The following is a 9,905-nucleotide window of genomic DNA, read 5'->3' as shown; positions in this document are numbered from 1 at the left end:
CTGTTTTTTAGTATATTGCCTAGGAAATATTTCGGGGCACTCAAGCAGAGGTGTATTGGATGAAAAAGGAAGTTGGATCACAGGAGCTCAGGAAAAACAGCTGGCTGGAGATAGTAGATTTAGGAATCCTTGTTTCTGGGTGGAGGACAGAGTGTGGGAGAGATCCTGCAAAGAGAGCAATTTAAATTTTCAAAAGCTTACAATACCACAAAATGCAGAAAAACAAAAATATCTTAATTAATTGCCTGAAAAATCTCTATAATACTTTTTTCCCTATATGTTTTAGCTGCATGCTCTGCCTCTTCATGTAACAAGTTTATAAAGTAATTTTCTAAGAAAGAAGGGAAATACATAGAATCCAGTCTTTTCTCCAGTAGGGTTGATTGAAATCTTGTAATGTAGAATTAGTAATGTAGAATTATTTCAGTTTCACAGCTCATCGTTTGTATTATCATATATAATTTTGAGATTGCTGTCCAATTTGAGAAGACCTGTATCTTTTTCTTCCATGAGTAACTAAGATTTAGGGTATATCAAATTTTCTTGGGCAAGAACTAATCTTAAATACTCTTTGAATTGCTGACACTGAGAAACCAATTTGTCTTTGATGTGCCCATATAGTGGCATATCATGAGTTTCCTGTTATCTTCATAGAGGGTGCTGTGAGGCTGCCTCGATTCCCTCCTGGGGCCAGCACAACCATCCCTCAGCTAGGGGAATATCAGATCTGCTGAGCCACATGCAAGTCTGCTTCTCCCATTCCTGCCAGCCTCATTTCCTTACAAATGAGTCTCTTGAGAGCTCTCCACAGTAAGCCATCTGCATGCAACTTTCCATTTCACAGGCAGTTTCCAGGGAACCTGATCTAAGACATCTTCGTAGACGTCAGGATTTTGTATCAAAGCAGCAGCAAAAAATGTAAATTTTTTCCCAATGAGTTCATATGCTTTATTCCTCTTCATCAATAAGATTATCGAATAATCTAAGGTCCTTTACTTCTATTTGCATTTTCTTTCTTCCTCGTAATAAATTACTAATTTTGGTATGACCTGATATTTTTATGCTATCATGAACATAGGAATCTAAAAACCAACTTGTGAAATTCCATTTAAAAAGCAAATAGTATGGGGTGTTTATAGTCACATGTGCTGCATTTTATTTCTGACAACAAGAATGAATTCTCCATTTACAATTTTACAAGTCTGATGATGGGCCACAGACCAGCGTCTGGTTTCACACATTACAAACCTCTGTTCTCTTCATTTCCCACATCCTTCAAGCTGGGCACCAAAGGTCACACTCATAGCACAATATGACCTCTCTGTACCTTCCAGTCATGACATCAGTGAGTTGGAGGTAAAAATATTCCTTGCAAGCTGTTCCTATGACACGACAGCTACCAATGAATTAAACATATGCAGAAGTAACTGTGAGCAACTTAAATATATCTCACCAAACCCAAACTCATCTCCTCCTTAACCAGATCCCTAAAATGCCCCCTGACAACTCTCTAAAGCCACTAACATGGTATGTGTGGCAGAGGAAAACTGGAATCAAAAATATCTTACTTTCACAAAATTTACCAAAAAATTTACAAAAACATATGACATTTGAGTACATTGCTAGGGCTTTTCCCCAAGCCTGGGTAGGAGCCTCTGCATGTGTGCGGCCCTACAGCCTAAACTTCACCAGCTACATTGTAAATCTGCCTCCGCCTGGCTCTCTCCTTGCAAGGTTGCCTTGACTGAGAGCTGCCTCTGTTTCCTCTAAGGCAGCTGCTCTACCTGACTCACTGTTCTGGTCATTGTCTCTGTGCTTAAGGGTGAAACCACCTTGGCTCTTACTGCACTATTTTTGAGCCAGTTTACTGTACTATTCTTTGTGGTTCCTCTATGCCCACGCCTTTGCAAATATACCCTCCTCAAATTATCCCATTTGGGCTATGCCGTGACTAGCTATCACTCCCTTTTCCCCCAACAAGCGCTTCTGTTTCCCACCCAGAGGTCACCCATTCTCTAGGCCTCGGCTTACACCATCCCCCTGTCTGATTTTCCTAAACAAATCCTACCCATTCTTCCAGGCCCAGCCCCATCCCACCCTCTAGCTTAGTCAGAGTGGTGCTCCAGAAGCACTGTGCAGTGAATGCATGCTGGAATAGTATTTGAGCAGTGTCTGCTTTGCAGAAGCTCCAGGGAAGGGGGAGGGTCTCCTGAAGATATCGATTTCATAATCAACCCTCCGAGAAGGAGGCTCTTTACAGCATCTTCCCTGGAGAATAAACTCACCATTCACCCTCCCACTTAGGGAGACCCTGTCAAACTGAAGGAGGTTCCTTCCGTCCCCCAGGTGAATGGGGCAGGATTCCCCGTGTCTGAGTATGTGAGTGATTAAAAGGGAGGCTGGCAGAGTTCCCTGCACAAATCATTTCCAGCCACAGTGCCCGAGGGACTCTGCAGGAATGCGGGGCAAGAACATAAATGAACCCTCGCTGGGCCTGTCTTGGAGGAGAAAGTCATGTCAGATCTAGAGAAAAGGGTTTCTGGGAGAACAGAGGGAAGAACAGCACTAATGCCACAAGGAGCAAACAAAGACTTGGTTTCCTTCTCTCAGCCTCCATGAAATACCTCATTGCAGGAAGTGATGGGAAATAGCCTCTGCCTGGGTAAATGGGAGCAAGTCATGGTCCCCCCCCCCCTAGAAAAAAGAGACTGGGAAAGAGATGGGCTACAGGCCTTTGTTCAAGAGAGCAAAACTGCTGGCTGCCCATGCAGGGGATAGGCAGAGATGCATGTGGGGCCATGCATTTTTCTGAGGTGAAAAAATGGGGCAGGATTTTGGCCTGAGAGGAGGTTCTTATTACTGAGAGCGCAGGAAATCTGCTTAGCATTTGAAGAGCTTCATGAAAAAATAAGATGGAGCATGGGAGCCAACTCTCTGATTTGACTTTCTGAGACTTATGTGGAAAATATGTAGGGGCTTTCAAACCAGAAAAGTACCAGATATCTGGGGAATTGCTTTCACCACTTGATTTGAAATTCGGACACATTTTTATCTCCTTCATAAAATTGGAAAGGTATGTCTGTCTAAATGTAGGAAGTGATTGATTACCTCTTTGCTCTCCATATGTAAGTGTGTGAGGAGGGGTCTGGGGGGCGGTAGTTAATAGTGAAACATAATATTAAACATTAATGGAAAGAGCACTGACCACAGACAGTGGACTTATGACCTAGACCAAGCTCCACCACTAAAATTGTTGTGACCTTAGGCAAGTCAATTTCCTATTCTGAGCTGCAGTATTCTCATTTCCAAAATGAGTTAATTGGAACAGATGATCTTTAATGTCTCCTCCAGTTGTAAAAATTCTGATTCTCATAAAACCAATCACAGGCCACTGAGTGTGTAAACCACTTTTCAGTCCTCCAATTAGGTGAGTTTATTCTACTTTGAGCAGTGCAGTAAGGAAGCCAGGATCACAGTACTTGGCCTCTTATCTTGACTCTGCCTCTTCCCATCTGTGCAAGCTTGGATGAGGCAGCATATCTCTCTGAGCCTCAGTCACTTCCCCAGGCCTCGCAAGGTCAGATCTGGTCTCTGATTCCCCAGAGAGAAGCTTTGTGGTACAAAACTCAGAATGTCTTGGATCACATTGGATCAGTTTCAGTTGAAGAGATAGGCTTTCTCTCCTGGACACCCTATCACAAATAAACATTAGTCTATCATACATCTTGACTTAAGATCCACCTCCAAATGTAATCCCATAGGATTTACACGGAGCATAAAGGCACAGCAGATGGAATTATCTTGGGTTTCCTACGTTTAGGTTCCCATTACCTACTAAAGATGGGTCCCTTCCATTGGTCTCCCTGGGTGGCTTGAGATTTCTAGAACACTCATGAGCCATTTGGAGGAAGAGAAGACCTATTTCCTTCTGGTGGTTTTCCGTGATTCTGAATCTTGGAACCAAAACTTTTCCCACTGGGTCTCAAGTCCTCAGACTGCTTCCAGCCTACCCATTCTGCTAATTTATTGGTAATAGAACTTCCTTAAACACAAGAGCTGAAAAGAAGTGATGTTTTCACAAGGAAACAGGTAGAACAGGTAGGGCTTGAAGGCCTTTTCTCATAGCACTAGTTTTGGATCAGGCAAACTCAGACTTGATTCTCGGTGGATTACTTTCTAGCTGTGTGACCTTGCGTAAGTTACTTAACCTCTCTGAAACTCAGTTTCCTCCTCTGTAAATATCTACCTTCCAGCATGGCCATAGATTTAGAGATGCTATATGTAGAACAATGATTTCAATGCAGTGGCTCACATGTGTCTGGAGACATTTTAGTTCCTTCTTCTCCTTCCTTTCATGAAATGTTATGAGAAAGTAATATATCATCATCATGTGTCATCAGAAGATATTATTGATTGAATTAAATGAATAGAGATATATTTATTTGAGATAGGATAAGATAAACAGTAGCTCTTCAGAAAAGGAAACAGAAGGGAAAGAGAAATAAACACTATTTGTATGCATACCTATTATGTGAGGTGGATATTGAAATCCCCAATTTATGAAGGTAAAAAGAAATGAAACTCGTGAAAGTTACTATATAATAATGTTATATAACAGTTAATGGGTGTGGCTATGTGCTGGGCACTGTTCCTGGTGCTTCTCATTTCGTCTAATGCTCACAACAACCCTTATGAAGTAGAATTATCCCCATTTTGTAGATGAGGAAACTGAGGCTCAAGAAGTTATGTGGATAATCCAAGCTCATCTAAGGGCGGAGACTGTAAATTTATACATTCTATCTCAAATGTACATAATTGCTGCATCCTTTATTTTCAATAACTGCCCATTTTGTCCTCTGGAGCCGCAAATCTCCCTGAGGAGCAGGGGAAAAATAAAAACAAAAACTTGTCAAGTCAAAGATCTCAGAGGTTTTTTGTTTGTTTGTTCATTTGTTTTTGAGGGAGGATGGGAGTAAAAGAGTTGTGTTTTTGTTTTTTTTTTTCCAATTATCTCAGTTTCCTTTGAACAAGTGTGTGAATAATCCAAGGCTTAAACTCCCTACCAGGTTGTTTCTCTCTCTCTAAGCTTTGCCTCTCCCCCACCTTGACCTTGATGCTGGTCCTTGTTCTCCTCTCTAGGTTCTCACTGCCCTAAGTGGGGAAGTTCCTGTATGGGGCCCTGTTCACCCCTGGACCTAAAGTCCGTGACACAGAAGCTTGTGGTCTCTTCTCTTGGCCTAATTGGGCTCACCTGTGGCCCAGGTAGGACCTGGTGTCCCTTCCTTCTCTCCTTCATGCTGCTGGCTCAGCGGCACCCCAGCTCTCACTAGTACAGCAGACCTGGATCTCAGCCTCTATCTTGTGGCATGGTCAGTGTTCTTCACAGTCTCAGCTTTGGGGCACTTTTCCTTTGCCAGAGAGGCTCATGGTGGCCTGCTGGTCTCAACTCTCAGTGATCTTCTGCATTCCCCATGGAGGGCCCTCAGGAGCTTCTGACTCAGGCTGGGGAACATCAAACTGAAAGGTAGTCCCACCTCAGTCCCTCCCTCTGCTTCATGAGTCCACCCAGGTCACTACAAACCCTCAAAGGGTTGTCTCCTCCCAGAGTCTCTTAAGCAGGAAGAGGGGTACAGACTACCACTCTGGGATCCCTCTCAACTGAACTGACTTCTTCTAATCCTTCCCTTCTGGCCACTTGCCTCTCTCCTTCCCCTTTCTTTTCACCTGCCCCTCATTCCTCATGTTGAAAGAGCTTTCTTTCCCTCCCACTGTTTGACAGAAATATTCCCTCCCTCCTGGAGTGCTGTTCACTTTTTTTTTTTTTTTTTTCCTTTCTTAGAGCCACAATGGCAGAATGGCTGCAAGAAGAATATATAAGGAAAGTATTTTGAAAAATATTATCCTGGTTCCACTTGTGCTAAGAAGAAAATCCAAATGTGTCCAACTCTAAAGCTTTGCTCTTAACCACCATCCTGTAGAACCTAACACTACAAAACTAGACTAGGGGAGGTCTGGGACCTGAGCCTAAGTCTAATCCAACCTCAAAATCCAAGCTTTTCTATTAAACCACTTTTCTCTTTTTGTCCTTTTACCAACAGAAAGCATCCTCGGACCCTGATCCTTCCAGATATATCTGGGAGCCTCCATTCCATAGCCGAGGCCCTCGCTTCAACGCAGCTCCTCCTTCCTCCCCCCGGTCAAGGAGAGTCTGCAGTACCTCCAGGGTTGACTCAGGAGTGCGTTAGGAAACGAAAGGCAGAAGACCTGTCTTTGAAAGCACCTGCACATGTGCTTGCCGGCTTTGGATCACATAAGGCAGCCTTGAGTGGCCTTTTAATAGGTTTGTTTTGTGGTCGATTTATTCCTTGGACAGGGCGAGTGAATTTCACTTAGCTGTGTAAAGGAGGAAAGAGTTTGTGAGCCAAGTGGAGCAGCAAACATCAGGTCAGCCTGGAGAATGCTGAAGTTTCCCACCAGCCTCAAAAACCCTCTTGAGCAACTTACTCTGCTTGTTTAGTGCAAGCTTTGTTTTATTGTTTCCCACTAAGCCAGATATTCAGAATCTGTTTCACTCACCTGGAAAGTTGCATAGTTTCGGCAAGCACAAGGCAGTTAAGAAGTTCCTAGCTACTGCTGCTGCTACATATGAACAAGGAGGAAAGAAAAGATGTTTGACCTCTCAGATGTACCTTCACCGGAAAATAGAAATGGACAGCTAAGGCAATATTTCAGATCATTCTGATAAATATAAACTGTTTTTGCCCAAAATATGTTGGGTCATCGTTTTCAGATAGAGGCAAAGGTAATGCATCTCCTTGTTTATCTCGGTTCTGTCCTACAGGCTTGGAGAAATCCAGTGAAAGAATTTAATTTAGCAACCATTTATTGAATTCCTGATACACAAGAGCAAAAGTCTAGGCAGATCAGTACTTTGATTACAAAGACAAATAAGACACGGTCTTGAAGCTCACGTGGTTTGAGGGGTGCACATGGGATAGATGATATAGCATGTAGCGCCTGTTCCCATTAATAAAATCCTCCTTGTTTTAACCTTGCCCCTACCCTATTACCTCACAGCCTGATTTCTAGCACTGTCTCCCAGTCCCCTCCTGTGTCTGTACCCTGTGGTCCTCCAATCCTGCTTTAACCACTATGTGCATCTACATGTGCATTTTAGTCATTACCTTACTAGAGTTATCATATTTAGCAAATGAAAATAGGGGACACACTTATACTGAAATTAAAGTTAACTGGGTATTCTATATTTTATCTGGCAATGCAATGTCTTAAGTGACTTGGCTGCCAGCTCTAACCTAATGAGTGTTCCTGCATTCTTGAAATGCTCTCCTCCTTTAGCAGATGTGACATGACTGACATCACTCTCTTCTCCCCCTCGTACCACTCCTCAGTCTCTTAAACACTGAGCTTCCTCAGAGCTCCAGCTTCTGTTCTCTCTTGCTCACTCTTCCCAGGACACCTTCAGCACACTCATGGCCTCAGCCCTGGGGGTGTTCACATAATGAGTTTACTTCTAGCCTGGAGAGTGAATGTGCTATGCTCACTTCAAATAACTACACCTTATGGTCTCTTGGACAACTCCAAGATGTATCACAGTTTCCCCGAACTCAGCAGATTGCAAATTTACTCTTCTGTTCCTCTTCATTCCTTCTCTTCTCAATCTCAGTGAATTTATACCACCATCAAACCCACTGCCCAAATCAGAAACCCGGCAGTCACTCTCTGCAATCTCTCTCCCCACCACAGCCAATTTTTCTCCATGCAGAATGGATTCTATCTTCCAAAGAGCTCCCACCTATCCCTCCTCCCTCTCTGCCATTGCCCTATTACAGGCTATCATCATCTCTAACCTAGATCATTGCCATAGTCACCTAATTGGCCTCTCTGCCTCCCTCCATCTATCTTCCACGTTGTCCGCTGAAGGATGTTGCCAACACAAACATTGCACTATGCCCTTCACTTGTTCTATTGCATCCTCATCAACCATTGGGTAGCTTGTTGTATGGGACTCTTCACCCTGGTAAATGTCCACTTCTCTAAACTCATCTGCTGACACAGAGCAACCCCAGCCATACTGAACATATACTCTTGTCCCCAAGCACACGGAATGGTCTTGGAGTCTGATTTCACACATGTTATGGCTTTTGCTGCAGTATACCTTTACTCACACTTGAAACCATGAAAAACTACTCATCTTCTCAGCCTTAAGTCAAACTTTGCCTCCTTGCAGAAGCCTTCCTATATTCTTTAAGAAGGCATCATGGGGAAGGGGCGGGGTACCCTTTGCTCTGTGTTACTCTAGTTGCTAGAGTCTAGCACCATGTGACAGAAGTTATTCTGTCAAATAGCTCTCTAGAGCATTGATCTGTCTGCAAGTCTTAAATGTACCATAGTTGTTTATGTATTACACCAGACCCTGAGTCCTTGAACACAAAGACTGTATCTTTTATTTTGTTAATATTTAGAACTTTCAAAATATCTGTAAAAATAGAAATGAAAACTACCAACAAGTGTTTAAATTGCCCAGAGTTGACTACTATTAATATTTTGTTGTATTTACTTCCAATCTTATCTTTTGATCTTACTCTTACTCTTCAAAACAGCAAAACTGGAAGAAAAAGAACTGGATAAAGAGATCCCAGAGTAGGTGTTTAAGAAGAGCTCGGGTAGGCTAGGAGTGATCCGGGAGGAACAGGAAATAGGTGAAATGTAATCATTCAAGGCATTCCTATAATGGTCTTTGAAACAGTAGAAAATCGACTTTTTTCTTAAAAATGCTCATTTTTCCAAAGGCCAATGGCCCATTTGAGCTATATACTGGTGGCAAACTAAAAACATTAAATGAAAGAAAATTTCACTTTATGTAGTTTTGGCTTTAAAACATTTTTGAAGTGCATGACAATACTTTAAAGCCCTGACGAAGCTCACTATTTTATTTTGGTGCTTGTTAAAAGAACTCTCTTAAATAGCTGAGAAGACTGCACCAAAATATTAATTGTGATTATCTTTGGGTGGGAGAATTGGAGGCAGGTTTTTTTTTTCCTGTTTGCCAATCTGCATTTTTTGAAACAATAAAGAAGAGAGAAGATGCTTTTCAAACTATATTTTAAATAATAATCAAGGAAAACTAAACAGAAATTTTTTCATGAGAGACGGAGAATTTGAAGAGAGGGAGACTATATATTGATAGCCTAGAATGTGAGGCTTAGATTTTACTGAGATTTCTCCCTGTCAGGATTATGGATTGATTGTACCACCCAGGGAACAAACAGCTGACCTCAAATCACATGCCAATATATTCACAATCAGACAATCACTCAAGAAGCTATAAAGTACACAAAATGCATAGTGGCTAAAAATAATAAACAAATGAAGCTTCTGTGTTTTCTTGCCCGAGAACAAGGGGCCTGTTCTTTTAGTCTTTGTAGTGAAATAGTGAAACTCTGTGGAAAAAAATACAGCACTTGGTAAATGTTCTAAGTGAAGCATTACGACCATGTCATAGAATCTGAGTGCTTCTGGCTTCACCTGTGATTAGCTAGGAATGAAGGACGGGCTATAAGTAGATGGCCAGCGGGCCGCTGGATTATCCATTCAACACAGAAAGTGACTGTTCTAAAATCTCTGTTTTTTTCTTTTTAACTTTTTTCTTTTCTGAACTTTAAAATGGGGGTATTACATGATGAGAATGATTTATTTAGAGTTTTTCGCTACTAAAACAAGGTTGCGCTTTTCCCCCTAAAGGTAACATCTTTGTTCCAGGGCAAGTTATAATTGATGAAACAATTTAGAAAGCTTGCAAAATTTTGAAGCATTTTGAAAGCAGAACACTTTTCTCCATTTATTTAGTTCTGTGCATTTGGCACAGAGAGAGCAACAAAGCAAAA

This window comes from Pteropus vampyrus, unplaced genomic scaffold, assembly GCF_000151845.1.
Source record: "Pteropus vampyrus isolate Shadow unplaced genomic scaffold, Pvam_2.0 Scaffold14, whole genome shotgun sequence".
NCBI lineage: Eukaryota > Metazoa > Chordata > Mammalia > Chiroptera > Pteropodidae > Pteropus > Pteropus vampyrus.
This window is presented reverse-complemented; position numbering follows the sequence as displayed.